Source organism: Asparagus officinalis, chromosome 5 (genome assembly GCF_001876935.1).
Source record: "Asparagus officinalis chromosome 5, Aspof.V1, whole genome shotgun sequence".
NCBI classification, from domain to species: domain Eukaryota; kingdom Viridiplantae; phylum Streptophyta; class Magnoliopsida; order Asparagales; family Asparagaceae; genus Asparagus; species Asparagus officinalis.
This window is the reverse complement of record NC_033798.1, coordinates 42,819,345-42,826,965: the sequence shown is the minus strand read 5'-3', so window position 1 is coordinate 42,826,965 and position 7,621 is coordinate 42,819,345.

The window sequence follows — 7,621 nt, the reverse complement described above, 5'->3', positions numbered from 1 at the left end:
ATTTTTTGGAAATTTACAAATTAGTCTATTTTTTCTTGGAAATTTGCAAATTGGTCCTTTTCACCCCATTTTGTTCTCCTTGGCGAGGCAATCGGGAAGAGCCTTGATTCTCCTTGGCGAGGATCGACGCTTTAAAGATATGTTTTGCTTGGTCAAAACCATATCTCAAAATCAATAAAGGGGGCGTTTTGACGCTGCATTGTGCCTTATAAGGCAGGGATATATAGTCGATATACCCTATCTTATAAGTGCATAATGTGGCCAAATCGTCTCACCCTTTATAAGGCAGTGACTCTATCTTACCCATTCGTAGGATGAGTTCAACTTCCTTTTATGATTGAGACTAACAACTGTTTAAATTTTTGCTTCCAGTGGAATATCCTTCTGGGGCGTTCTCATCTCACGCAGTGTACGGGCGTTGTGGCGAGTATTATTCGATTTCTGATGATTTTTCCCCTATCCGAGTCACTCCTCGGTTTGCTTCGGGCACGTCGACAGAGGTTGCCCAAGTGGTGAAGGAAGGTGGATATCGAGCTCTTCGCCAGTTGATTACAGATGCGCCCCTCGTGAAGGATGCCAGTTCGATTCAGCCTCTCAAGAAGACCGACTTTTTATTTGGCGATTCTGCCAGGGATCCGGATGCCGTGTTTATTGATGCTGAGCAGTGGCTTCATAAGACTGGCAGTGGTTTCATATATTTGCCGAAGATTCCTCGGCATCGTTCGTTGACTGAGCTCCGGCGTCAGGCTGTGACACGGGAGATGTCGTGGCGCTTGATGGAGGAGCATGAGAGCGTTCACTGCGGATACATTACTCATCAGGCAGCTCCTGGTTCGAGCAGGAGTCACATCACTGGATTGCATCCTGGAGTATTGGGGTTAGATGCACCGCCACGTAACGAGCTTCTTGCCGCTGCTTCTACTTTGAAGAATCGCCTTGCTGCTTTAGGACGGGAGATGCCTGCGACACGCCACAGGTTTTATGGTTGGGTCCATTCTTTGGACAAGCTTTGGTGGACTCGCATGACGAAGTACGTCTTGAGCCGATGGAGCGAGGAGTTGCATGCTTGTGGTCTGTATGCAGCCGTTCGTGCCACTATGTATGGTTTGCCTGTTAGCACGAAGCATTTCTTCGCTTTGTGCGAGCTCTACAACCCGGATTCGAACACTTTTCTGACCCGGCAAGGGGAGTTGGGCTTGGCCCTCCATGAGATGCACAGGATTTCTGGTTTGCCCATGGGACAAATGCTATATCAGGAATATTTTCCCTCCAACCAAGAATTGAGTCAGCTGAAGGATCGCATGCCCGACCGCTACGAGACTTTATGGGACCTCACATGTCACTATCATATCGCTTTGGCGCAGTCTGAACCCTTAGCGAAGAGGGCTAAATCCTATGTGAGCCAGAAACAGTTTGCGTCTTACTTGTTCAGAAATCTGGAGAGCAATTCTGGCGAGGCTATTTGTGAGCTGGCACCACTCACTCCTTCAGGGGTGAACAATCTACTGAAGAAGGTTGATGCTCATTCTTATACCACTAGCAGTCCTGAGAGTGGTTTTCCTACAGGGACCAAGTTCAAATCATTCTTGTGGCATGCGACCGCGCCGATTCGACCGATGACCCTTCTCGCCGGTTACCTCGCTATTTGGTTGAAGAAATGCGTGGTCCCGTATCAGTCTAGTGATATTTTACCATTGGAGGTGCTCTACCCAGCGGTTTAGCTTGCCTACAAAAAGGAACTTTCGCTTCTTCCGGTGATGGTGGCTAACATTCATCGAGGGCTTCGACAGATTTCTAGTGCTTTTACACGGAAGGAAAGTGGACCACCGACTCAGATTCCTATCATTAAGGTGGAGCTTCCGTACACTTATTTGGTGGCTTGGTTCGTCCTTCATCGTTCCGATATGATGTCAGTACCGTATGCCACAGACCCCTCCGCTCCCCTACTACAGCTATTTGAGAATGGCAAGTGGGAGGGGCGAGGATTCCCTGAGGTCAGACAGCAGCTACAGGTCCACAAGTGTTGGGCATTTTCCGCTTGTTTTCTGCAGTTCTCCGGCCGATACGGCGAGTGTCTGATTGATGAGGAGAGGCCGAGGGAGTATCGGACTCATTTGGACATCGGCTGCTTTAACTGGCTGGTGAACATCAGGCCGGGTTATCTGACTTTCCGGGTGAGGAATCAGTGTTTCATAGAGCCATACCTACCATGCCGATTCGCTCACCAGTTTGGCTATGATCAGCTTTATGTCGGGAATCCACGTCAGCAGCTTCGGACCCACGGCGGTTTATTTGGACATTGGCTGCTTTAACTGGCTGGTGAACATCCGGCCGGGTTATCTGACTTTCCGGGTGAGGAATCAGTGTTTCATAGAGCCATACCTACCCTGCCGATTCGTTCGCCAGTTTGGCTATGATCAGCTTTATGTCGGGAATCCACGTCAGCAGCTTCGGACCCACGGCGGTTTGGTGGACGGTCTTCGTGCATGGTTATGGACAGTGACGGGCTGTACTGGTGCTAAGTTCAGTCTCCCGAGTTCTGAGCGGCAGTTGAACCTCACCTTCTTAAGCTGCAAGTGGTTGTTAGCAGCTAATAAAACTATCCCCGTGAAGCCGATTGCAGAGCTAGAGGCTGAGGAGGCTTCTCAGGCTGATTCTCGTATGATTTGGGAAAATGCTCGATCACAAAGGGCACAGCACAAGACCCGTCGGATTGACGAAGAGGGAAAGAAGATCTTTCATTCTGCTGATGAAGCTTCAGGCGGAGATCTTGAAGATCACGAGGACTATTCTGAACGAGGTCAGTTTCTTACTCTTTCCTTTTATCTTCCAGAATTATTAAACCTGACAATGGTTTGATGTTTAGGGACCACAGCTGACCAAGATGAAGAATTCCTTCCTTCTTCCCAGACGAGACCTTCGATTGTTGCTCCTGCCGCTAGGCGGAAGAGATTAGCCCGCAAGCCGCGTGCAGTTGCGGGAGCATCTGATATGGATTTGGCCAGTGACGATCCTGCCAGTGATGGAGGTAACATCTACCCTATAGACCAACCTCTTGATCATTCAGAACTTTGACTCATGCTTTTCCATCTCTATATAGGAGAGCATAGGGAGAGGGAGATGAGTCCTGATCCTGTTTTTCATGATTTTACATCTTCTGGCGAGCCCGACTCACCGCGCCAGGTAGAAAGGCCTGCAGAAGCTGGTGACATTAGGGAGACCGTCAGAGAGGGAGATGAGTCCTGATCCTGTTTTTCATGATTTTACATCTTCTGGCGAGCCCGACTCACCGCGCCAGGTAGAAAGGCCTGTAGAAGCTGGCGATATTAGGGAGACCGTCAATGTAGGACCCGTAGAGAGGCTGACGCACCCATAAGAGGTAACTCATTTCTATTGGTCGTAGTCTCTTTATTCTCCTTTCGTATTTATATTCTCTTGTGTCAGATTTCTCGACTGATGATTTTGACGAGGAAGGCTTGCTTGTGGACACTCCTATGCTCCACTTTATGTATGGCTCTCCTCAAATTGATGACCAGTTGCCTGGAGATGTATTTCCTGAGTCTACGCTCCCTAAGAATCCCGAGGATGGTTTTTCTGAAGGTACGTAGCTCTTCTCAAGTTAATCATAGGACCAGTCAATTTTTTGACTAATGCAACTATAATATGATGCATCTGAGAATTCTATTTTGTATTTGACAGGAGCTTTTGTCGAGACTGATCCTGTTGAGCCGGCTGTGGGACCAACTACACCAGTTGATACACCCATGACCTTGATCGCTTAGAGCGTGAGCTTCAGATGTTTCATGAGCTCCGGGATACAGGTGCCTCTTCATTCGTTGCTGCCGAGTTGGATGCTCGCTTACAGACATGGCGCAGTACTCGGATGGTTGCTGAGCTCGAGATTCAGGTGCAGCGGGACCGCATAGATCGAGTTGAGGCTGATTTCGCCACTAGATCTTCTTTCCTCGAGGAGCTTGATTCTCAGATAGATCAGCTCCGACGAGAACTCCGTGAGAAGGAAGACACAAAGATGCAGAATCAGCAAGCAAATGCTGCTTTATCTGATGAGCTGAAGTCCTTGAAGCAGAGACTGGCTGAGACAGAGGAGGATGCTGTGAGGACTTTAGCTGCGAACGAAGAGTCTGTTAGAGCTGAGTTGCAGGAGGAGCTTAGACGCTCTTATGACGAGAAGTTATCTGAATTCAGTCAGCAGATTCTTAGCCATGGGCTTGATGTATGATTTTATTTGCTGAAAACCTTGACATTTGATTCTCTTTAGTGGAATTGGTTTTTATCTTTATCTTTATTATGATTCCTCATCACGTTTGACATGATTGACCATAATACTCATAGGATTTTTGGCAAACCCCCAGCCTTCAACGGGTTTGATTAGCCTTTACCGACTACCGTTTGAGTCGGGCTAGCATGCGGATTATCGGAATCCGTTCCGCATGTAACGTTGTGCTAAGGGAATGAACTCCCTTAGACTTCGTGCTATGATGTCGAATACATAGACTTCGCCATTGTTACGGGAATAGGCTACCCGGCGACACGTGTTAGGTGTTGACTTTAGGATTTTTGGCTAACCCCCAGCCTTCAACGGGTTTGATTAGCCTTTACCGACTACCGTTTGAGTCGGGCTAGCATGCGGATTATCGGAATCCGTTCCGCATGTAACGTTGTGCTAAGGGAATGAACTCCCTTAGACTTCGTGCTATGATGTCGAATACATAGACTTCGCCATTGTTACGGGAATAGGCTACCCGGCGACACGTGTTAGGTGTTGACTTTAGGATTTTTGGCTAACCCCCAGCCTTCAACGGGTTTGATTAGCCTTTACCGACTACCGTTTGAGTCGGGCTAGCATGCGGATTGTCGGAATCCGTTCCGCATGTAACGTTGTGCTAAGGGAATGAACTCCCTTAGACTTCGTGCTATGATGTCGAATACATAGACTTCGCCATTGTTACGGGAATAGGCTACCCGGTAACGTGTATTAGACGCTGACTTATCCCTACTTAGGCTTCGGGATAAAATTCCCCAGAATCGAACTCTGGTGTCTTTTTCTTCGGAGAAAGACTAAACCGGCGACGCGTGTTAGGCGTCGGCATATCCTTTCTTAGGATTCAGGATGAAATTCCCCATGCGTGTAAGGCATGGATTTTGGTGTTATTAATAACAACCTGCCACAATGTTGAATATGTGAACGGGTGTTCTTTTTAACGGTTAAGAACTAACCGGCAGCGCGGGTTAAGCGCAGACTTATCCTTGCTTAGGTTTCAGGATAAAATACCCCAGAATCAGACTCTGGTGTCTTTTTGTGCGGAAAAAGACTAAACCGGCAGCGCGTGTTAGGCGCAGACTTATCCCTGCTTAGGATTCGGGATAAACTTCCTAGGATGAATCCTAGATTGATAAATTTTGGAAAAGATCGGTGCGGGAAAGGAAGAATTTTATATTCTATTTCCCGGTCTTCTTTTAGGGTGAAGGCAAACCTGAATAACAAGGAAGGAAGAATTTTATATTCTATTCCTTGATTCTGGAAAGGGAGAATTTTATATTCTATTTCCAGCGCAAAAGAAACTAGAAGTGGGATCTCCACTCCGAGAATCTGGAAAATCTAGATAAACTTGCCTTTTATAGGATTGGTTATCTAAACTGAAAAGGAGTTCTTCGTTTATCGAAGTGAAACTTCAACTTCGGTCATAGCCATGAGAGGGCTTACCCAAGGAGAAGAAGAAGGGAGTTCTTTCGTTTATCGAAAGGGGACTCCGAAATGAAAGTGGACCTCTTGTTCATGGAAAGAGTCAAGAGGGCCAGAAAGACATTTTTAGTGGACCCACTGTCAATTGAAATTGATTAGTGAGGGATTTTGGTGGTGAAAATGATTTTGGGTTATCCTCTAGAATATTAAGTGTAATATTCTTCAAGGAACTTCCCGGTAAATGGGTTATCCTGAATGTACTAGGGATAGTACTTTTTCAGGAACTTCCCATTTATTGGCATTAATTGCCTGGCGCCCTCTGGAGTAATTAGGCGATATGCGCCGTTTGAGTAGACTGTGTCTATCACAAACGGTCCTTCCCACTTGGGTTCGAATTTACCTTTCTTCTTGGAATTGAGGATTATCGGTCGGCGAGCAGCGAGGACCAGATCTCCTTCCTTGAAGCTTCTCTGTCGGACACTTTTGTTGAAAGCCCTAGATATTCTGGCTTGATATAACTCAATTTGTTGTTGAGCCTCCAAGCGCTTTTCATCCAACCTCTCGAGTTCTTCGAGACGTTTTTGATGTTGTTCTTCTGTCGTCATCTCAGTTGCGAGAGCGATCCGAAGTGACGGGATTTGAATCTCCAAAGGCAGCACAGCTTCACATCCGTATACCAACGAGTACGGGGTGGCCCCTGTAGGTGTGCGTATGGTGGTGCGATAAGCCCAGAGTGCTTCACCGAGTTTATCGTCCCAGTCTCGTTTATTGGTCTTCACGAGCTTTGACAGGATCTTAATGATCGTCTTGTTGAAAGCCTCAGCTAGTCCGTTTGCGGCGGGATAATAAGCTGTTGACGACACATCTTCAATCTTGAACTTGTCACAAAACCTGATGAAGGCGTTGCTTATGAACTGTGGACCGTTGTCATGAATGATCCGTCTTGGCACGCCGTGTCGGTATATGACATGATGCTTGATGAAATTGATGACGTTGTTCGTCTTCACTTCTCTAAGCGGAATCGCTTCAGCCCACTTTGAGAAATAGTCCGTGATTGCGAGGATGAATCGATCGCCTTTGACTGAAGGGGGAAAAATAGGACCGACAATGTCCATACCCCATGTCGCGAACGGCCAAGATGTGGTTGACGTGTGCAACTGCTCTGGCGGTTGATGCATATAATTTGCATGTATTTGACAAGCATGACACTCCCGAGCGTATTCGATTGCGTCACGAACCATCGTTGGCCAAAAATATTCCATTCTCCTGATGCGATCATACAGTTTGGGACCGGGCTGATGCGCACCGCATTCTCCTTCGTGCGCTTCCTTAAGAACTTCTTCTGCTTCTTTGTTCGAAAAGCATCGGAGTAATAAACCATCGTACCCTCTACGGTATAACGTATGGGTCTCGGCATTATAGAAGAACCTTGGTGCTCTTCGGCGGATTGATTCCCTTTCTTTTACGTCTTCAGGCAAAATACCGTATTGGACATAGTCTATGATGGGAAAACGCCAATCTCGGGACTCAGACCCAATTTGAATTGAATTCACCTCTTTGGCGTTTATGTTTCCATCGTCTTCGTCTTCAACATCCATATCGTATATGGGTATGCAGAGCTGATGCGTCCTTACTGTGACTAACAGCTCAGTTTCGGGAGGCTGCGCAAGTGATACTGCTAGTGCTGCCAGTGCATCCGCATAAGCGTTCTGGAGACGAGGGATGTATTCGATAAAGAATTCTTCAAAAGATTCTGCCATTTTGATGGCTTCCTGGTGGTACGGGATCAGGTCCTGGTTCCTGACTTCATACTCTCCACGGACTTGGTTGACTATCAATTGAGAATCCCCAAAGGCTTCGAGATATTCGACCCCCAGTTCCTTAGCGAAACTGAGCCCAATGAGAAGCGCATTGTAT